Source organism: Lissotriton helveticus, chromosome 8, assembly GCF_964261635.1.
Source record: "Lissotriton helveticus chromosome 8, aLisHel1.1, whole genome shotgun sequence".
NCBI lineage: Eukaryota > Metazoa > Chordata > Amphibia > Caudata > Salamandridae > Lissotriton > Lissotriton helveticus.
Genome location: NC_136069.1, coordinates 865770704 through 865794420, shown reverse-complemented (window position 1 = coordinate 865794420; position 23717 = coordinate 865770704). Strand labels below are relative to the sequence as shown.

At 48.6% G+C, this 23717-nt stretch overlaps 1 protein-coding gene across 3 annotated transcripts in view; it reads left to right on the top strand.

The window, feature by feature from the left end:
• Window positions 1-23717, top strand: part of CTPS2 (CTP synthase 2) — a 2098303-nt gene that overhangs the window by 128212 nt on the left and 1946374 nt on the right. The gene's annotated exons all lie outside the window — the stretch shown is intronic.

The window sequence follows — 23717 nt, the reverse complement described above, 5'->3', positions numbered from 1 at the left end:
CGGGGTGCACTACGGACCTCCGGGGGCATGCTCAAGGGAACAGTGTCTCCCGCGCTGTGCATGCGCTCGAGCGTTCTGTTTACTACTGAATAACAACCCAAGGCAGCCCTCTCATAGGGGGTTGACTGCTTTATTTCCCTTCGTGTCTGATGATGGACACCGGTCTCTTTCTTCACTGCACAATGCAATGAGAACAATTAGGGGAATCCACTGCTGGCGCGTCATTACCGCCTGCGCATGCGCGACGGAGTAGTGTCTCCGATCGCGTTTGTACACGCCACCGTGGGGAGGTTATTTTAAGGTTTGGAGCGGCCATACCGACACCTCCTCTTCCGCTTGGCTCACACATCGGGGCACCGACGGACAGGTGAGCGTCTGATTGATTTGCCCTAATCTGTACCACGAATACAAGGTTATAAGGAACTCTAATGGTCCTGGCTCTATGTGTGGTTGGGCAGTCTAAGGGGACTCTTTTGATCCACATCCCATTGCACATTTTAGAGCTTACGCGTCAGGGTAGCCCTTTCTAGTCCCTAGGGGGCCGGCTCTAGCTTCTCCTACTAACAGCAGACGTTTGAGATGTAGTAGTTAGATGTCAATTTAACTGTATTGAAAGGTAATTGATACATCAATAAAGAGAATGGCATAGACACTTCCTTATGTCTACATTGAGTCTCGCGATATGAGACATTTTCGTAGAATATATATATACGTTTTCTAACATGTCTTCAGAGATGGGTTATGAGGACTTTGGTTTGGCAGAGGGGTACTTATCACACGTTTGTTAGGTTTAGTGTGTAGAGCGATTGGCGTGGGCACCGTAAAGCTGTGGACTTACTGTGTTCTTTTTCTACACCGTAGAGCGGGGCCTCATACTCCCGAGCGGTTGCCGGGTGAGGTGAGGTCTTCACCCACACAAGGCTGGGTGAGTATCACTTTGAGGAAATGCCTCGTTGTGATTAGGCTATTATGCTTCTGTATATGTATGCAGAATATAAAGTATTCATGCAGATGTGTTCCTTGTATACGGTCTCTCTGTATTCAGGTGGCTGTATATCTGAAGTTCAGTGCTGCTGTACAATTACTTTTGTTTATTGACAGGAAGAAGACAATCTTCTCCCACCAGTGGACGCCTATAACGCTTGAATTACTGGTAGATATGTATCAGTTTATTCGTAAATTTATTTTCTTTTACCCAATACATCACTTGTGGTTAAAGTTGCAGTAGCTGTGTTACACCAATGGTCCTGAAGAAAGCCGGGATAGTGTCCCTTAGGCTGAAACATGTCGACCGTCTTGCACAGCGCCACAGGGTAGATTACCTACCAGGCGTTTTTAACTTTTGACACTCAGGTTTCTGTATGCACATTTGTTAGAGCCTAGGGTAGTCAATTTTACTTCACCTTTATCACTTGAGCACTGCACATCATTCTGTCCACAAGATGGCAAACACTATGGCTAGATGACTGACATCCATCTCCACAATAGCACTATATGGCCAGACGTGGTATGGTATGATCAGCGAGTCCCACGTGACGTAAACTCCACCATAAAGGGTGGTCTGATGGGACCTTTTCTAGCTTTTTGTTGCCAATAACCACCAGCAGCGCTGATGCACGTATACATTCAACTTGTTTCTGAGTCACTGGTATAGTTACACATCATTGTCTGACCTGGTCTGCTTTGTTGTTTGTTGTATACTCTGGTAGTAGGGGAATTAGCAGACAGGTCGTTAAATAATCCCCTTGACCCTCCACACACCTTTTGTTTATTAGTATTAAGAGCAACTTGTTAGTTGCGGGTCTATTGAAAATAGGTGCAATCATTGGTTATTTGCACCTTTAAAGCTCACCTAACTTAATTGTGTGTGTCCCCCTTTTCTGCCGACTTAGCCTCTTTTATACCCTTCCCTCATTGACGTTTATTTTTCAATCCCATGACATTTTGCTTGCGATTATGGGCCCCCACCCTCCCATTTTTTTGAAGCTAAGTCACTTTCTAGCATCTAGTGACTGTTGCTAGCGCAAATGCTTGTCAGACCATTGATGGTTTTTATTTCAAAATTTAAGCCACAGATTTATTCTGGTTTTTTCTTCTATGAGTATGTGAATGTGCTCCTTCCAGATAAACTGTATGCTGACTGCTTTTTAGATAAACAGTATGCTGACTGCTTATTTATATCCACAACACGATGATAATGAACTTTCAATCAAACTAGTGTGGATATTTTTACGATGCGAGCACACACTGAACTTAGTAATTGGCCTGCCGGATCTTTAATAAGAGGCTAGCTGTTCTTCGGCATAGTGGCGGCTCTCCTGCCTGGAGATACACGCCAGCTTTGTGCCTTTGCATTTGCAATATTGCATTGTAGACTGTAGGCGGGGTGCACTACGGACCTCCGGGGGCATGCTCAAGGGAACAGTGTCTCCCGCGCTGTGCATGCGCTCGAGCGTTCTGTTTACTACTGAATAACAACCCAAGGCAGCCCTCTCATAGGGGGTTGACTGCTTTATTTCCCTTCGTGTCTGATGATGGACACCGGTCTCTTTCTTCACTGCACAATGCAATGAGAACAATTAGGGGAATCCACTGCTGGCGCGTCATTACCGCCTGCGCATGCGCGACGGAGTAGTGTCTCCGATCGCGTTTGTACACGCCACCGTGGGGAGGTTATTTTAAGGTTTGGAGCGGCCATACCGACACCTCCTCTTCCGCTTGGCTCACACATCGGGGCACCGACGGACAGGTGAGCGTCTGATTGATTTGCCCTAATCTGTACCACGAATACAAGGTTATAAGGAACTCTAATGGTCCTGGCTCTATGTGTGGTTGGGCAGTCTAAGGGGACTCTTTTGATCCACATCCCATTGCACATTTTAGAGCTTACGCGTCAGGGTAGCCCTTTCTAGTCCCTAGGGGTCCGGCTCTAGCTTCTCCTACTAACAGCAGACGTTTGAGATGTAGTAGTTAGATGTCAATTTAACTGTATTGAAAGGTAATTGATACATCAATAAAGAGAATGGCATAGACACTTCCTTATGTCTACATTGAGTCTCGCGATATGAGACATTTTCGTAGAATATATATATACGTTTTCTAACATGTCTTCAGAGATGGGTTATGAGGACTTTGGTTTGGCAGAGGGGTACTTATCACACGTTTGTTAGGTTTAGTGTGTAGAGCGATTGGCGTGGGCACCGTAAAGCTGTGGACTTACTGTGTTCTTTTTCTACACCGTAGAGCGGGGCCTCATACTCCCGAGCGGTTGCCGGGTGAGGTGAGGTCTTCACCCACACAAGGCTGGGTGAGTATCACTTTGAGGAAATGCCTCGTTGTGATTAGGCTATTATGCTTCTGTATATGTATGCAGAATATAAAGTATTCATGCAGATGTGTTCCTTGTATACGGTCTCTCTGTATTCAGGTGGCTGTATATCTGAAGTTCAGTGCTGCTGTACAATTACTTTTGTTTATTGACAGGAAGAAGACAATCTTCTCCCACCAGTGGACGCCTATAACGCTTGAATTACTGGTAGATATGTATCAGTTTATTCGTAAATTTATTTTCTTTTACCCAATACATCACTTGTGGTTAAAGTTGCAGTAGCTGTGTTACACCAATGGTCCTGAAGAAAGCCGGGATAGTGTCCCTTAGGCTGAAACATGTCGACCGTCTTGCACAGCGCCACAGGGTAGATTACCTACCAGGCGTTTTTAACTTTTGACACTCAGGTTTCTGTATGCACATTTGTTAGAGCCTAGGGTAGTCAATTTTACTTCACCTTTATCACTTGAGCACTGCACATCATTCTGTCCACAAGATGGCAAACACTATGGCTAGATGACTGACATCCATCTCCACAATAGCACTATATGGCCAGACGTGGTATGGTATGATCAGCGAGTCCCACGTGACGTAAACTCCACCATAAAGGGTGGTCTGATGGGACCTTTTCTAGCTTTTTGTTGCCAATAACCACCAGCAGCGCTGATGCACGTATACATTCAACTTGTTTCTGAGTCACTGGTATAGTTACACATCATTGTCTGACCTGGTCTGCTTTGTTGTTTGTTGTATACTCTGGTAGTAGGGGAATTAGCAGACAGGTCGTTAAATAATCCCCTTGACCCTCCACACACCTTTTGTTTATTAGTGTCTCTTGTACTGCATTATTGAGCACAATATTTAAAATAAACATTTTGAACTATAAACGTGACTGACAATTCTTATTGTGGACAGGTTTGAGTGAGTGAGCGAAAGGGTATGTCTTGCTACCCGGTTTCCTGAGAGAGTCAGGAGTGTACTGTTCTGGGTTGTCTAATCATTTGTAGCTTTGTGATTATCTAGGAAAACAAATGAGACACTGTAGCTAGTCTATTTTGGGGTACTAAGGTGGTAGGAAGGTACAACCCCTACACACCGAGGTCCTGTTTTCCTGCGCATAGTTCTGTGTATGTGTAGAATCCCCGCAACAGTCTTGTATCACTCCTTAATGAGTCCTGAATTCCAGAAGTAATCTGAGAGTATCATTGCTTACTCCATAGCTGCTAAATTTCCTATGTGCTTGCATGATAAACTGCTCCAGTAGGTGTTCTTCCCTTTGAATTCTGGGAATTGTAGTCCTGGTTTTAAAATGGAATAAACTAGACTAAAAGTTTCAGATATCAAAGAAAAACCTGGGCTGAAGCAGGTAGTCATGCATTGACCAAGGAAGCAAGGCAGGGATCAGCATGGCTGGTTACATTGCTCCATAATGAACTGATTGGTTATTTACTGATTTTTGACAGCATTTTCATTTTCATTCGGAGAAGAAATACGCAGTAAAAAATGTCTTTGCTGCTGCTTTGTCATTGAAGCCAGCTTATTAGCCAAACGCAGAGTGGCGTGCAGGGGGCGAGCCCTTAAATTTAAGGACTGGATTTCAGACTATATCTGCTGCAAGGACCAGCTAGTGAGCTATGCGGAACTGCTGCCTGCCTCATCTCGCCCCAGAGAGATCTGGTAACCCCTGGTGGAGTATTTGAGGGAGCACTCAAATTGGGGCCAGAGGGAAAAAATATGTTCACATATACCCAACCTGTTAACAGAAATAACTGCATATGTGAGATAGGAATGTGGTTAGCCTCCCCACGGGGGGCTCGTCTTTAAATGGGAGTATGTACTTGTCTGAATGTAAAAAACGCAAATACGTGGTTGCAGCCTGGTGGTGACATCAATTGCCTGTATGACATCCAGATGTACAAAAGTTTATTGGTAATGATATGCATCTATATGTTAAACCATTAAATGCCTTGATGTATGCAAGTAGGAAAAAAAAAAAAAAACGAAAATGCCTAAGAAACGCATGCAGGTCATTGGCGCCGGAACAATTTTCAAACTGTTGGTGCTGCCCTCAATGTTACATCACTGAAGTCAGAGGATTGTGAAAAATCCAAACAACACACCTAAGAACAAGAACAACCCATTCATGGTCAGAAGGCATGTCCACAATGCAAGGATCACAATGGAAGGACTGCCAGACACAATTTATTTAACAAGTACTTTATATAAAACATCTTGGTCTGTGATGTTTGTTGAGTTGGCTGAATAAACAGAGACACGCAAGCACAGACACACACAAGGACAACTGTATGTATGCATGCACATGTGCACACACAGACATATTACATTTGTGGATAGTAGAGGAGCATGCAAAGTGCAAAAACATAACCATACAAAGGTGTTGCACACACGCAGTGGCAAAGATCGAGGGCAGAAATGAAAATGAACGAGAGCAACTGAGATGTACAAAGAACCAAAATATGTGCCCTTCACATAAAACACACAAAAATCTAAACCATTTTATACTGAGCATTACCCATCCTCCCCCGTCCCTGTCCCAAACACACACATACACACAGTCACAGACACACTTAATGCTAAAGGCAGAGATAACAAATTAAACATTAAAACATGTAGAATGTGCCAACACATGTGTGGAGTACAATAGCAAAACACCATGCTTTGCTGACAAGAGAGTCCAGTCAGTGTCTCCTAACTTTTGCTAGATTGTGCCAATAGTGGCTCAGCACTTTTTCCCTGAATTCTCTCTAATACCATCAATCTACATAATCGTGGTGGGTGGGTGGATGTAGGTTGTAAGAGTGTTGATTGGGTAAAAATGGAAGAAGTGATGTAAATGGAACTCCTCAGTTCAATCTTTGACAATGTAAAGGTCCCATGCTGTTGAAGATGAGACAGTGCGAATGATCCTTTGTTATCCACTGCACACGGAGTGGCCTTGAAAGTCACAATTATTGCAACACAGGGACTTTGTCAGGATGGTCAAGTGCAGAGTTTATATTCAGAGAAACAAATAGTTTGGTTGGTACGAATCTCAAATGAGGGCTGGAGTGAGCAAATAAATAGAACTAATATTTTCATAAATATTTCAGAGGTGGTTAATTTGAGACTTAAACAGTAGTTGTCTCTTCAATAATCATCCGTAGTGCATGCAACCATTGAAAACCTCTTTCGCCCTGTCATCACCATCTTATCACTCGAAGACAAATGGGGCCTGTGATGCCCACATTCCAGTGATAAAAAGTGCCATGATCTAAAAAGCATCTTACTCACACATTTAAATAGTTTCCAGCTCAGGTTTACAAGCACTGTATGTTCAACATGCATATAAAATAAATGTAAGCAAAAATCATTTACATAGTGGTTGTTCAGAAATTCTGGGGTGAATCTCCCCCTTTTGGGCCAGTGTTGTATTGTCTAACGTAATAAGAAACTTTGAAAACAGCTACTAATTAAATGTGAGATTTTACTCCACTGGAACGTAGACGTAAAAATGTAGTTTTGTAGACTGTATTCAAAAGAAACTTTTCAGCAGGATATCTGGTAGTCCCATGTGGTGCAGCACTTTATGTAATTGCAAAAACAACAAGTGATGGACTGAATGTGGATCAATGTCACACACTCCCCCAGTCAAAAGATCTGGGCCCAAATCCATCGTTTTTTTGCACTCCACACCACCCTGGGTTAGACAATGGCGATATGCAAATCAGCTCTGACCCTGTTGCCCCATGGGAACAGTCCAGTCCGAACTACAAAAGCCATGTCCTTCCCAGAACGGAATCAAGCATCCGAGGACCGGACCGGTTTCGAGGTAACACCTCTCTTCAGCCCGGCTAGCTTGACTCCAAGTGGTGTGGAGTGCCTGGGACCCACGTCTGGGCATCCCCAGCGCACTTAGGGCGGCAATTGCAAAAAAAGGCACAGGGTCAGACTGATTTGCATATAGCCATGTCTGAACTGGGGTGGCTGAGTGAACTAAAGAATGGTGATGGATTAAACCCAGATCAGTTGACTGGGGGTGAGTGTTTGTATTGTCAACGCTCCGTCCATCATCCCCTTTGGTTTTTCTTTGTTCGCCCTAAGTGTGGCAGGGTATGCTCAGACGTGAGTCCCTTGTTCACTTGGCCACTGGATTCAAGATAGCCTGGCTGATGAGGATTATGAATCCGAAACCGGTCCCAGGATGCTTGTTTCCGGTCCAGGGAAGACATGGCTTGGCAGTTCGGGCTGGACTGTTCCCACAAGGCACAGGGTCAGACTGATTTGCATATAGCCATGTCTGAACTGGGGTGGCTGAGTGAACTAAAGAATGGTGATGGATTAAACCCAGATCAGTTGACTGGGGGTGAGTGTTTGTATTGTCAACGCTCCGTCCATCATCCCCTTTGGTTTTTCTTTGTTCGCCCTAAGTGTGGCAGGGTATGCTCAGACGTGAGTCCCTTGTTCACTTGGCCACTGGATTCAAGATAGCCTGGCTGATGAGGATTATGAATCCGAAACCGGTCCCAGGATGCTTGTTTCCGGTCCAGGGAAGACATGGCTTGGCAGTTCGGGCTGGACTGTTCCCACAAGGCACAGGGTCAGACTGATTTGCATATAGCCATGTCTGAACTGGGGTGGCTGAGTGAACTAAAGAATGGTGATGGATTAAACCCAGATCAGTTGACTGGGGGTGAGTGTTTGTATTGTCAACGCTCCGTCCATCATCCCCTTTGGTTTTTCTTTGTTCGCCCTAAGTGTGGCAGGGTATGCTCAGACGTGAGTCCCTTGTTCACTTGGCCACTGGATTCAAGATAGCCTGGCTGATGAGGATTATGAATCCGAAACCGGTCCCAGGAATGCTTGTTTCCGGTCCAGGGAAGACATGGCTTGGCAGTTCGGGCTGGACTGTTCCCACAAGGCACAGGGTCAGACTGATTTGCATATAGCCATGTCTGAACTGGGGTGGCTGAGTGAACTAAAGAATGGTGATGGATTAAACCCAGATCAGTTGACTGGGGGTGAGTGTTTGTATTGTCAACGCTCCGTCCATCATCCCCTTTGGTTTTTCTTTGTTCGCCCTAAGTGTGGCAGGGTATGCTCAGACGTGAGTCCCTTGTTCACTTGGCCACTGGATTCAAGATAGCCTGGCTGATGAGGATTATGAATCCGAAACCGGTCCCAGGATGCTTGTTTCCGGTCCAGGGAAGACATGGCTTGGCAGTTCGGGCTGGACTGTTCCCACAAGGCACAGGGTCAGACTGATTTGCATATAGCCATGTCTGAACTGGGGTGGCTGAGTGAACTAAAGAATGGTGATGGATTAAACCCAGATCAGTTGACTGGGGGTGAGTGTTTGTATTGTCAACGCTCCGTCCATCATCCCCTTTGGTTTTTCTTTGTTCGCCCTAAGTGTGGCAGGGTATGCTCAGACGTGAGTCCCTTGTTCACTTGGCCACTGGATTCAAGATAGCCTGGCTGATGAGGATTATGAATCCGAAACCGGTCCCAGGATGCTTGTTTCCGGTCCAGGGAAGACATGGCTTGGCAGTTCGGGCTGGACTGTTCCCACAAGGCACAGGGTCAGACTGATTTGCATATAGCCATGTCTGAACTGGGGTGGCTGAGTGAACTAAAGAATGGTGATGGATTAAACCCAGATCAGTTGACTGGGGGTGAGTGTTTGTATTGTCAACGCTCCGTCCATCATCCCCTTTGGTTTTTCTTTGTTCGCCCTAAGTGTGGCAGGGTATGCTCAGACGTGAGTCCCTTGTTCACTTGGCCACTGGATTCAAGATAGCCTGGCTGATGAGGATTATGAATCCGAAACCGGTCCCAGGATGCTTGTTTCCGGTCCAGGGAAGACATGGCTTGGCAGTTCGGGCTGGACTGTTCCCACAAGGCACAGGGTCAGACTGATTTGCATATAGCCATGTCTGAACTGGGGTGGCTGAGTGAACTAAAGAATGGTGATGGATTAAACCCAGATCAGTTGACTGGGGGTGAGTGTTTGTATTGTCAACGCTCCGTCCATCATCCCCTTTGGTTTTTCTTTGTTCGCCCTAAGTGTGGCAGGGTATGCTCAGACGTGAGTCCCTTGTTCACTTGGCCACTGGATTCAAGATAGCCTGGCTGATGAGGATTATGAATCCGAAACCGGTCCCAGGATGCTTGTTTCCGGTCCAGGGAAGACATGGCTTGGCAGTTCGGGCTGGACTGTTCCCACAAGGCACAGGGTCAGACTGATTTGCATATAGCCATGTCTGAACTGGGGTGGCTGAGTGAACTAAAGAATGGTGATGGATTAAACCCAGATCAGTTGACTGGGGGTGAGTGTTTGTATTGTCAACGCTCCGTCCATCATCCCCTTTGGTTTTTCTTTGTTCGCCCTAAGTGTGGCAGGGTATGCTCAGACGTGAGTCCCTTGTTCACTTGGCCACTGGATTCAAGATAGCCTGGCTGATGAGGATTATGAATCCGAAACCGGTCCCAGGATGCTTGTTTCCGGTCCAGGGAAGACATGGCTTGGCAGTTCGGGCTGGACTGTTCCCACAAGGCACAGGGTCAGACTGATTTGCATATAGCCATGTCTGAACTGGGGTGGCTGAGTGAACTAAAGAATGGTGATGGATTAAACCCAGATCAGTTGACTGGGGGTGCGTGTTTGTATTGTCAACGCTCCGTCCATCATCCCCTTTGGTTTTTCTTTGTTCGCCCTAAGTGTGGCAGGGTATGCTCAGACGTGAGTCCCTTGTTCACTTGGCCACTGGATTCAAGATAGCCTGGCTGATGAGGATTATGAATCCGAAACCGGTCCCAGGATGCTTGTTTCCGGTCCAGGGAAGACATGGCTTGGCAGTTCGGGCTGGACTGTTCCCACAAGGCACAGGGTCAGACTGATTTGCATATAGCCATGTCTGAACTGGGGTGGCTGAGTGAACTAAAGAATGGTGATGGATTAAACCCAGATCAGTTGACTGGGGGTGAGTGTTTGTATTGTCAACGCTCCGTCCATCATCCCCTTTGGTTTTTCTTTGTTCGCCCTAAGTGTGGCAGGGTATGCTCAGACGTGAGTCCCTTGTTCACTTGGCCACTGGATTCAAGATAGCCTGGCTGATGAGGATTATGAATCCGAAACCGGTCCCAGGATGCTTGTTTCCGGTCCAGGGAAGACATGGCTTGGCAGTTCGGGCTGGACTGTTCCCACAAGGCACAGGGTCAGACTGATTTGCATATAGCCATGTCTGAACTGGGGTGGCTGAGTGAACTAAAGAATGGTGATGGATTAAACCCAGATCAGTTGACTGGGGGTGAGTGTTTGTATTGTCAACGCTCCGTCCATCATCCCCTTTGGTTTTTCTTTGTTCGCCCTAAGTGTGGCAGGGTATGCTCAGACGTGAGTCCCTTGTTCACTTGGCCACTGGATTCAAGATAGCCTGGCTGATGAGGATTATGAATCCGAAACCGGTCCCAGGATGCTTGTTTCCGGTCCAGGGAAGACATGGCTTGGCAGTTCGGGCTGGACTGTTCCCACAAGGCACAGGGTCAGACTGATTTGCATATAGCCATGTCTGAACTGGGGTGGCTGAGTGAACTAAAGAATGGTGATGGATTAAACCCAGATCAGTTGACTGGGGGTGAGTGTTTGTATTGTCAACGCTCCGTCCATCATCCCCTTTGGTTTTTCTTTGTTCGCCCTAAGTGTGGCAGGGTATGCTCAGACGTGAGTCCCTTGTTCACTTGGCCACTGGATTCAAGATAGCCTGGCTGATGAGGATTATGAATCCGAAACCGGTCCCAGGATGCTTGTTTCCGGTCCAGGGAAGACATGGCTTGGCAGTTCGGGCTGGACTGTTCCCACAAGGCACAGGGTCAGACTGATTTGCATATAGCCATGTCTGAACTGGGGTGGCTGAGTGAACTAAAGAATGGTGATGGATTAAACCCAGATCAGTTGACTGGGGGTGAGTGTTTGTATTGTCAACGCTCCGTCCATCATCCCCTTTGGTTTTTCTTTGTTCGCCCTAAGTGTGGCAGGGTATGCTCAGACGTGAGTCCCTTGTTCACTTGGCCACTGGATTCAAGATAGCCTGGCTGATGAGGATTATGAATCCGAAACCGGTCCCAGGATGCTTGTTTCCGGTCCAGGGAAGACATGGCTTGGCAGTTCGGGCTGGACTGTTCCCACAAGGCACAGGGTCAGACTGATTTGCATATAGCCATGTCTGAACTGGGGTGGCTGAGTGAACTAAAGAATGGTGATGGATTAAACCCAGATCAGTTGACTGGGGGTGAGTGTTTGTATTGTCAACGCTCCGTCCATCATCCCCTTTGGTTTTTCTTTGTTCGCCCTAAGTGTGGCACGGTATGCTCAGACGTGAGTCCCTTGTTCACTTGGCCACTGGATTCAAGATAGCCTGGCTGATGAGGATTATGAATCCGAAACCGGTCCCAGGATGCTTGTTTCCGGTCCAGGGAAGACATGGCTTGGCAGTTCGGGCTGGACTGTTCCCACAAGGCACAGGGTCAGACTGATTTGCATATAGCCATGTCTGAACTGGGGTGGCTGAGTGAACTAAAGAATGGTGATGGATTAAACCCAGATCAGTTGACTGGGGGTGAGTGTTTGTATTGTCAACGCTCCGTCCATCATCCCCTTTGGTTTTTCTTTGTTCGCCCTAAGTGTGGCAGGGTATGCTCAGACGTGAGTCCCTTGTTCACTTGGCCACTGGATTCAAGATAGCCTGGCTGATGAGGATTATGAATCCGAAACCGGTCCCAGGATGCTTGTTTCCGGTCCAGAGAAGACATGGCTTGGCAGTTCGGGCTGGACTGTTCCCACAAGGCACAGGGTCAGACTGATTTGCATATAGCCATGTCTGAACTGGGGTGGCGGAGTGAACTAAAGAATGGTGATGGATTAAACCCAGATCAGTTGACTGGGGGTGAGTGTTTGTATTGTCAACGCTCCGTCCATCATCCCCTTTGGTTTTTCTTTGTTCGCCCTAAGTGTGGCAGGGTATGCTCAGACGTGAGTCCCTTGTTCACTTGGCCACTGGATTCAAGATAGCCTGGCTGATGAGGATTATGAATCCGAAACCGGTCCCAGGATGCTTGTTTCCGGTCCAGGGAAGACATGGCTTGGCAGTTCGGGCTGGACTGTTCCCACAAGGCACAGGGTCAGACTGATTTGCATATAGCCATGTCTGAACTGGGGTGGCTGAGTGAACTAAAGAATGGTGATGGATTAAACCCAGATCAGTTGACTGGGGGTGAGTGTTTGTATTGTCAACGCTCCGTCCATCATCCCCTTTGGTTTTTCTTTGTTCGCCCTAAGTGTGGCAGGGTATGCTTAGACGTGAGTCCCTTGTTCACTTGGCCACTGGATTCAAGATAGCCTGGCTGATAAGGATTATGAATCCGAAACCGGTCCCAGGATGCTTGTTTCCGGTCCAGGGAAGACATGGCTTGGCAGTTCGGGCTGGACTGTTCCCACAAGGCACAGGGTCAGACTGATTTGCATATAGCCATGTCTGAACTGGGGTGGCTGAGTGAACTAAAGAATGGTGATGGATTAAACCCAGATCAGTTGACTGGGGGTGAGTGTTTGTATTGTCAACGCTCCGTCCATCATCCCCTTTGGTTTTTCTTTGTTCGCCCTAAGTGTGGCAGGGTATGCTCAGACGTGAGTCCCTTGTTCACTTGGCCACTGGATTCAAGATAGCCTGGCTGATAAGGATTATGAATCCGAAACCGGTCCCAGGATGCTTGTTTCCGGTCCAGGGAAGACATGGCTTGGCAGTTCGGGCTGGACTGTTCCCACAAGGCACAGGGTCAGACTGATTTGCATATAGCCATGTCTGAACTGGGGTGGCTGAGTGAACTAAAGAATGGTGATGGATTAAACCCAGATCAGTTGACTGGGGGTGAGTGTTTGTATTGTCAACGCTCCGTCCATCATCCCCTTTGGTTTTTCTTTGTTCGCCCTAAGTGTGGCAGGGTATGCTCAGACGTGAGTCCCTTGTTCACTTGGCCACTGGATTCAAGATAGCCTGGCTGATGAGGATTATGAATCCGAAACCGGTCCCAGGATGCTTGTTTCCGGTCCAGGGAAGACATGGCTTGGCAGTTCGGGCTGGACTGTTCCCACAAGGCACAGGGTCAGACTGATTTGCATATAGCCATGTCTGAACTGGGGTGGCTGAGTGAACTAAAGAATGGTGATGGATTAAACCCAGATCAGTTGACTGGGGGTGAGTGTTTGTATTGTCAACGCTCCGTCCATCATCCCCTTTGGTTTTTCTTTGTTCGCCCTAAGTGTGGCAGGGTATGCTCAGACGTGAGTCCCTTGTTCACTTGGCCACTGGATTCAAGATAGCCTGGCTGATGAGGATTATGAATCCGAAACCGGTCCCAGGATGCTTGTTTCCGGTCCAGGGAAGACATGGCTTGGCAGTTCGGGCTGGACTGTTCCCACAAGGCACAGGGTCAGACTGATTTGCATATAGCCATGTCTGAACTGGGGTGGCTGAGTGAACTAAAGAATGGTGATGGATTAAACCCAGATCAGTTGACTGGGGGTGAGTGTTTGTATTGTCAACGCTCCGTCCATCATCCCCTTTGGTTTTTCTTTGTTCGCCCTAAGTGTGGCAGGGTATGCTCAGACGTGAGTCCCTTGTTCACTTGGCCACTGGATTCAAGATAGCCTGGCTGATGAGGATTATGAATCCGAAACCGGTCCCAGGATGTTTGTTTCCGGTCCAGGGAAGACATGGCTTGGCAGTTCGGGCTGGACTGTTCCCACAAGGCACAGGGTCAGACTGATTTGCATATAGCCATGTCTGAACTGGGGTGGCTGAGTGAACTAAAGAATGGTGATGGATTAAACCCAGATCAGTTGACTGGGGGTGAGTGTTTGTATTGTCAACGCTCCGTCCATCATCCCCTTTGGTTTTTCTTTGTTCGCCCTAAGTGTGGCAGGGTATGCTCAGACGTGAGTCCCTTGTTCACTTGGCCACTGGATTCAAGATAGCCTGGCTGATGAGGATTATGAATCCGAAACCGGTCCCAGGATGCTTGTTTCCGGTCCAGGGAAGACATGGCTTGGCAGTTCGGGCTGGACTGTTCCCACAAGGCACAGGGTCAGACTGATTTGCATATAGCCATGTCTGAACTGGGGTGGCTGAGTGAACTAAAGAATGGTGATGGATTAAACCCAGATCAGTTGACTGGGGGTGAGTGTTTGTATTGTCAACGCTCCGTCCATCATCCCCTTTGGTTTTTCTTTGTTCGCCCTAAGTGTGGCAGGGTATGCTCAGACGTGAGTCCCTTGTTCACTTGGCCACTGGATTCAAGATAGCCTGGCTGATGAGGATTATGAATCCGAAACCGGTCCCAGGATGCTTGTTTCCGGTCCAGGGAAGACATGGCTTGGCAGTTCGGGCTGGACTGTTCCCACAAGGCACAGGGTCCGACTGATTTGCATATAGCCATGTCTGAACTGGGGTGGCTGAGTGAACTAAAGAATGGTGATGGATTAAACCCAGATCAGTTGACTGGGGGTGAGTGTTTGTATTGTCAACGCTCCGTCCATCATCCCCTTTGGTTTTTCTTTGTTCGCCCTAAGTGTGGCAGGGTATGCTCAGACGTGAGTCCCTTGTTCACTTGGCCACTGGATTCAAGATAGCCTGGCTGATGAGGATTATGAATCCGAAACCGGTCCCAGGATGCTTGTTTCCGGTCCAGGGAAGACATGGCTTGGCAGTTCGGGCTGGACTGTTCCCACAAGGCACAGGGTCAGACTGATTTGCATATAGCCATGTCTGAACTGGGGTGGCTGAGTGAACTAAAGAATGGTGATGGATTAAACCCAGATCAGTTGACTGGGGGTGAGTGTTTGTATTGTCAACGCTCCGTCCATCATCCCCTTTGGTTTTTCTTTGTTCGCCCTAAGTGTGGCAGGGTATGCTCAGACGTGAGTCCCTTGTTCACTTGGCCACTGGATTCAAGATAGCCTGGCTGATGAGGATTATGAATCCGAAACCGGTCCCAGGATGCTTGTTTCCGGTCCAGGGAAGACATGGCTTGGCAGTTCGGGCTGGACTGTTCCCACAAGGCACAGGGTCAGACTGATTTGCATATAGCCATGTCTGAACTGGGGTGGCTGAGTGAACTAAAGAATGGTGATGGATTAAACCCAGATCAGTTGACTGGGGGTGAGTGTTTGTATTGTCAACGCTCCGTCCATCATCCCCTTTGGTTTTTCTTTGTTCGCCCTAAGTGTGGCAGGGTATGCTCAGACGTGAGTCCCTTGTTCACTTGGCCACTGGATTCAAGATAGCCTGGCTGATGAGGATTATGAATCCGAAACCGGTCCCAGGATGCTTGTTTCCGGTCCAGGGAAGACATGGCTTGGCAGTTCGGGCTGGACTGTTCCCACAAGGCACAGGGTCAGACTGATTTGCATATAGCCATGTCTGAACTGGGGTGGCTGAGTGAACTAAAGAATGGTGATGGATTAAACCCAGATCAGTTGACTGGGGGTGCGTGTTTGTATTGTCAACGCTCCGTCCATCATCCCCTTTGGTTTTTCTTTGTTCGCCCTAAGTGTGGCAGGGTATGCTCAGACGTGAGTCCCTTGTTCACTTGGCCACTGGATTCAAGATAGCCTGGCTGATGAGGATTATGAATCCGAAACCGGTCCCAGGATGCTTGTTTCCGGTCCAGGGAAGACATGGCTTGGCAGTTCGGGCTGGACTGTTCCCACAAGGCACAGGGTCAGACTGATTTGCATATAGCCATGTCTGAACTGGGGTGGCTGAGTGAACTAAAGAATGGTGATGGATTAAACCCAGATCAGTTGACTGGGGGTGAGTGTTTGTATTGTCAACGCTCCGTCCATCATCCCCTTTGGTTTTTCTTTGTTCGCCCTAAGTGTGGCAGGGTATGCTCAGACGTGAGTCCCTTGTTCACTTGGCCACTGGATTCAAGATAGCCTGGCTGATGAGGATTATGAATCCGAAACCGGTCCCAGGATGCTTGTTTCCGGTCCAGGGAAGACATGGCTTGGCAGTTCGGGCTGGACTGTTCCCACAAGGCACAGGGTCAGACTGATTTGCATATAGCCATGTCTGAACTGGGGTGGCTGAGTGAACTAAAGAATGGTGATGGATTAAACCCAGATCAGTTGACTGGGGGTGAGTGTTTGTATTGTCAACGCTCCGTCCATCATCCCCTTTGGTTTTTCTTTGTTCGCCCTAAGTGTGGCAGGGTATGCTCAGACGTGAGTCCCTTGTTCACTTGGCCACTGGATTCAAGATAGCCTGGCTGATGAGGATTATGAATCCGAAACCGGTCCCAGGATGCTTGTTTCCGGTCCAGGGAAGACATGGCTTGGCAGTTCGGGCTGGACTGTTCCCACAAGGCACAGGGTCAGACTGATTTGCATATAGCCATGTCTGAACTGGGGTGGCTGAGTGAACTAAAGAATGGTGATGGATTAAACCCAGATCAGTTGACTGGGGGTGAGTGTTTGTATTGTCAACGCTCCGTCCATCATCCCCTTTGGTTTTTCTTTGTTCGCCCTAAGTGTGGCAGGGTATGCTCAGACGTGAGTCCCTTGTTCACTTGGCCACTGGATTCAAGATAGCCTGGCTGATGAGGATTATGAATCCGAAACCGGTCCCAGGATGCTTGTTTCCGGTCCAGGGAAGACATGGCTTGGCAGTTCGGGCTGGACTGTTCCCACAAGGCACAGGGTCAGACTGATTTGCATATAGCCATGTCTGAACTGGGGTGGCTGAGTGAACTAAAGAATGGTGATGGATTAAACCCAGATCAGTTGACTGGGGGTGAGTGTTTGTATTGTCAACGCTCCGTCCATCATCCCCTTTGGTTTTTCTTTGTTCGCCCTAAGTGTGGCAGGGTATGCTCAGACGTGAGTCCCTTGTTCACTTGGCCACTGGATTCAAGATAGCCTGGCTGATGAGGATTATGAATCCGAAACCGGTCCCAGGATGCTTGTTTCCGGTCCAGGGAAGACATGGCTTGGCAGTTCGGGCTGGACTGTTCCCACAAGGCACAGGGTCAGACTGATTTGCATATAGCCATGTCTGAACTGGGGTGGCTGAGTGAACTAAAGAATGGTGATGGATTAAACCCAGATCAGTTGACTGGGGGTGAGTGTTTGTATTGTCAACGCTCCGTCCATCATCCCCTTTGGTTTTTCTTTGTTCGCCCTAAGTGTGGCACGGTATGCTCAGACGTGAGTCCCTTGTTCACTTGGCCACTGGATTCAAGATAGCCTGGCTGATGAGGATTATGAATCCGAAACCGGTCCCAGGATGCTTGTTTCCGGTCCAGGGAAGACATGGCTTGGCAGTTCGGGCTGGACTGTTCCCACAAGGCACAGGGTCAGACTGATTTGCATATAGCCATGTCTGAACTGGGGTGGCTGAGTGAACTAAAGAATGGTGATGGATTAAACCCAGATCAGTTGACTGGGGGTGAGTGTTTGTATTGTCAACGCTCCGTCCATCATCCCCTTTGGTTTTTCTTTGTTCGCCCTAAGTGTGGCAGGGTATGCTCAGACGTGAGTCCCTTGTTCACTTGGCCACTGGATTCAAGATAGCCTGGCTGATGAGGATTATGAATCCGAAACCGGTCCCAGGATGCTTGTTTCCGGTCCAGAGAAGACATGGCTTGGCAGTTCGGGCTGGACTGTTCCCACAAGGCACAGGGTCAGACTGATTTGCATATAGCCATGTCTGAACTGGGGTGGCGGAGTGAACTAAAGAATGGTGATGGATTAAACCCAGATCAGTTGACTGGGGGTGAGTGTTTGTATTGTCAACGCTCCGTCCATCATCCCCTTTGGTTTTTCTTTGTTCGCACTAAGTGTGGCAGGGTATGCTCAGACGTGAGTCCCTTGTTCACTTGGCCACTGGATTCAAGATAGCCTGGCTGATGAGGATTATGAATCCGAAACCGGTCCCAGGATGCTTGTTTCCGGTCCAGGGAAGACATGGCTTGGCAGTTCGGGCTGGACTGTTCCCACAAGGCACAGGGTCAGACTGATTTGCATATAGCCATGTCTGAACTGGGGTGGCTGAGTGAACTAAAGAATGGTGATGGATTAAACCCAGATCAGTTGACTGGGGGTGAGTGTTTGTATTGTCAACGCTCCGTCCATCATCCCCTTTGGTTTTTCTTTGTTCGCCCTAAGTGTGGCAGGGTATGCTTAGACGTGAGTCCCTTGTTCACTTGGCCACTGGATTCAAGATAGCCTGGCTGATAAGGATTATGAATCCGAAACCGGTCCCAGGATGCTTGTTTCCGGTCCAGGGAAGACATGGCTTGGCAGTTCGGGCTGGACTGTTCCCACAAGGCACAGGGTCAGACTGATTTGCATATAGCCATGTCTGAACTGGGGTGGCTGAGTGAACTAAAGAATGGTGATGGATTAAACCCAGATCAGTTGACTGGGGGTGAGTGTTTGTATTGTCAACGCTCCGTCCATCATCCCCTTTGGTTTTTCTTTGTTCGCCCTAAGTGTGGCAGGGTATGCTCAGACGTGAGTCCCTTGTTCACTTGGCCACTGGATTCAAGATAGCCTGGCTGATAAGGATTATGAATCCGAAACCGGTCCCAGGATGCTTGTTTCCGGTCCAGGGAAGACATGGCTTGGCAGTTCGGGCTGGACTGTTCCCACAAGGCACAGGGTCAGACTGATTTGCATATAGCCATGTCTGAACTGGGGTGGCTGAGTGAACTAAAGAATGGTGATGGATTAAACCCAGATCAGTTGACTGGGGGTGAGTGTTTGTATTGTCAACGCTCCGTCCATCATCCCCTTTGGTTTTTCTTTGTTCGCCCTAAGTGTGGCAGGGTATGCTCAGACGTGAGTCCCTTGTTCACTTGGCCACTGGATTCAAGATAGCCTGGCTGATGAGGATTATGAATCCGAAACCGGTCCCAGGATGCTTGTTTCCGGTCCAGGGAAGACATGGCTTGGCAGTTCGGGCTGGACTGTTCCCACAAGGCACAGGGTCAGACTGATTTGCATATAGCCATGTCTGAACTGGGGTGGCTGAGTGAACTAAAGAATGGTGATGGATTAAACCCAGATCAGTTGACTGGGGGTGAGTGTTTGTATTGTCAACGCTCCGTCCATCATCCCCTTTGGTTTTTCTTTGTTCGCCCTAAGTGTGGCAGGGTATGCTCAGACGTGAGTCCCTTGTTCACTTGGCCACTGGATTCAAGATAGCCTGGCTGATGAGGATTATGAATCCGAAACCGGTCCCAGGATGCTTGTTTCCGGTCCAGGGAAGACATGGCTTGGCAGTTCGGGCTGGACTGTTCCCACAAGGCACAGGGTCAGACTGATTTGCATATAGCCATGTCTGAACTGGGGTGGCTGAGTGAACTAAAGAATGGTGATGGATTAAACCCAGATCAGTTGACTGGGGGTGAGTGTTTGTATTGTCAACGCTCCGTCCATCATCCCCTTTGGTTTTTCTTTGTTCGCCCTAAGTGTGGCAGGGTATGCTCAGACGTGAGTCCCTTGTTCACTTGGCCACTGGATTCAAGATAGCCTGGCTGATGAGGATTATGAATCCGAAACCGGTCCCAGGATGTTTGTTTCCGGTCCAGGGAAGACATGGCTTGGCAGTTCGGGCTGGACTGTTCCCACAAGGCACAGGGTCAGACTGATTTGCATATAGCCATGTCTGAACTGGGGTGGCTGAGTGAACTAAAGAATGGTGATGGATTAAACCCAGATCAGTTGACTGGGGGTGAGTGTTTGTATTGTCAACGCTCCGTCCATCATCCCCTTTGGTTTTTCTTTGTTCGCCCTAAGTGTGGCAGGGTATGCTCAGACGTGAGTCCCTTGTTCACTTGGCCACTGGATTCAAGATAGCCTGGCTGATGAGGATTATGAATCCGAAACCGGTCCCAGGATGCTTGTTTCCGGTCCAGGGAAGACATGGCTTGGCAGTTCGGGCTGGACTGTTCCCACAAGGCACAGGGTCAGACTGATTTGCATATAGCCATGTCTGAACTGGGGTGGCTGAGTGAACTAAAGAATGGTGATGGATTAAACCCAGATCAGTTGACTGGGGGTGAGTGTTTGTATTGTCAACGCTCCGTCCATCATCCCCTTTGGTTTTTCTTTGTTCGCCCTAAGTGTGGCAGGGTATGCTCAGACGTGAGTCCCTTGTTCACTTGGCCACTGGATTCAAGATAGCCTGGCTGATGAGGATTATGAATCCGAAACCGGTCCCAGGATGCTTGTTTCCGGTCCAGGGAAGACATGGCTTGGCAGTTCGGGCTGGACTGTTCCCACAAGGCACAGGGTCAGACTGATTTGCATATAGCCATGTCTGAACTGGGGTGGCTGAGTGAACTAAAGAATGGTGATGGATTAAACCCAGATCAGTTGACTGGGGGTGAGTGTTTGTATTGTCAACGCTCCGTCCATCATCCCCTTTGGTTTTTCTTTGTTCGCCCTAAGTGTGGCAGGGTATGCTCAGACGTGAGTCCCTTGTTCACTTGGCCACTGGATTCAAGATAGCCTGGCTGATAAGGATTATGAATCCGAAACCGGTCCCAGGATGCTTGTTTCCGGTCCAGGGAAGACATGGCTTGGCAGTTCGGGCTGGACTGTTCCCACAAGGCACAGGGTCAGACTGATTTGCATATAGCCATGTCTGAACTGGGGTGGCTGAGTGAACTAAAGAATGGTGATGGATTAAACCCAGATCAGTTGACTGGGGGTGAGTGTTTGTATTGTCAACGCTCCGTCCATCATCCCCTTTGGTTTTTCTTTGTTCGCCCTAAGTGTGGCAGGGTATGCTCAGACGTGAGTCCCTTGTTCACTTGGCCACTGGATTCAAGATAGCCTGGCTGATGAGGATTATGAATCCGAAACCGGTCCCAGGATGCTTGTTTCCGGTCCAGGGAAGACATGGCTTGGCAGTTCGGGCTGGACTGTTCCCACAAGGCACAGGGTCAGACTGATTTGCATATAGCCATGTCTGAACTGGGGTGGCTGAGTGAACTAAAGAATGGTGATGGATTAAACCCAGATCAGTTGACTGGGGGTGAGTGTTTGTATTGTCAACGCTCCGTCCATCATCCCCTTTGGTTTTTCTTTGTTCGCCCTAAGTGTGGCAGGGTATGCTCAGACGTGAGTCCCTTGTTCACTTGGCCACTGGATTCAAGATAGCCTGGCTGATGAGGATTATGAATCCGAAACCGGTCCCAGGATGCTTGTTTCCGGTCCAGGGAAGACATGGCTTGGCAGTTCGGGCTGGACTGTTCCCACAAGGCACAGGGTCAGACTGATTTGCATATAGCCATGTCTGAACTGGGGTGGCTGAGTGAACTAAAGAATGGTGATGGATTAAACCCAGATCAGTTGACTGGGGGTGAGTGTTTGTATTGTCAACGCTCCGTCCATCATCCCCTTTGGTTTTTCTTTGTTCGCCCTAAGTGTGGCAGGGTATGCTCAGACGTGAGTCCCTTGTTCACTTGGCCACTGGATTCAAGATAGCCTGGCTGATGAGGATTATGAATCCGAAACCGGTCCCAGGATGCTTGTTTCCGGTCCAGGGAAGACATGGCTTGGCAGTTCGGGCTGGACTGTTCCCACAAGGCACAGGGTCAGACTGATTTGCATATAGCCATGTCTGAACTGGGGTGGCTGAGTGAACTAAAGAATGGTGATGGATTAAACCCAGATCAGTTGACTGGGGGTGAGTGTTTGTATTGTCAACGCTCCGTCCATCATCCCCTTTGGTTTTTCTTTGTTCGCCCTAAGTGTGGCAGGGTATGCTCAGACGTGAGTCCCTTGTTCACTTGGCCACTGGATTCAAGATAGCCTGGCTGATGAGGATTATGAATCCGAAACCGGTCCCAGGATGCTTGTTTCCGGTCCAGGGAAGACATGGCTTGGCAGTTCGGGCTGGACTGTTCCCACAAGGCACAGGGTCAGACTGATTTGCATATAGCCATGTCTGAACTGGGGTGGCTGAGTGAACTAAAGAATGGTGATGGATTAAACCCAGATCAGTTGACTGGGGGTGAGTGTTTGTATTGTCAACGCTCCGTCCATCATCCCCTTTGGTTTTTCTTTGTTCGCCCTAAGTGTGGCAGGGTATGCTCAGACGTGAGTCCCTTGTTCACTTGGCCACTGGATTCAAGATAGCCTGGCTGATGAGGATTATGAATCCGAAACCGGTCCCAGGATGCTTGTTTCCGGTCCAGGGAAGACATGGCTTGGCAGTTCGGGCTGGACTGTTCCCACAAGGCACAGGGTCAGACTGATTTGCATATAGCCATGTCTGAACTGGGGTGGCTGAGTGAACTAAAGAATGGTGATGGATCAAACCCAGATCAGTTGACTGGGGGTGAGTGTTTGTATTGTCAACGCTCCGTCCATCATCCTTTTTGGTTTTTCTTTGTTCGCCCTAAGTGTGGCAGGGTATGCTCAGACGTGAGTCCCTTGTTCACTTGGCCACTGGATTCAAGATAGCCTGGCTGATGAGGATTATGAATCCGAAACCGGTCCCAGGATGCTTGTTTCTGGTCCAGGGAAGACATGGCTTGGCAGTTCGGGCTGGACTGTTCCCACAAGGCACAGGGTCAGACTGATTTGCATATAGCCATGTCTGAACTGGGGTGGCTGAGTGAACTAAAGAATGGTGATGGATTAAACCCAGATCAGTTGACTGGGGGTGAGTGTTTGTATTGTCAACGCTCCGTCCATCATCCCCTTTGGTTTTTCTTTGTTCGCCCTAAGTGTGGCAGGGTATGCTCAGACGTGAGTCCCTTGTTCACTTGGCCACTGGATTCAAGATAGCCTGGCTGATGAGGATTATGAATCCGAAACCGGTCCCAGGATGCTTGTTTCCGGTCCAGGGAAGACATGGCTTGGCAGTTCGGGCTGGACTGTTCCCACAAGGCACAGGGTCAGACTGATTTGCATATAGCCATGTCTGAACTGGGGTGGCTGAGTGAACTAAAGAATGGTGATGGATTAAACCCAGATCAGTTGACTGGGGGTGAGTGTTTGTATTGTCAACGCTCCGTCCATCATCCCCTTTGGTTTTTCTTTGTTCGCCCTAAGTGTGGCAGGGTATGCTCAGACGTGAGTCCCTTGTTCACTTGGCCACTGGATTCAAGATAGCCTGGCTGATGAGGATTATGAATCCGAAACCGGTCCCAGGATGCTTGTTTCCGGTCCAGGGAAGACATGGCTTGGCAGTTCGGGCTGGACTGTTCCCACAAGGCACAGGGTCAGACTGATTTGCATATAGCCATGTCTGAACTGGGGTGGCTGAGTGAACTAAAGAATGGTGATGGATTAAACCCAGATCAGTTGACTGGGGGT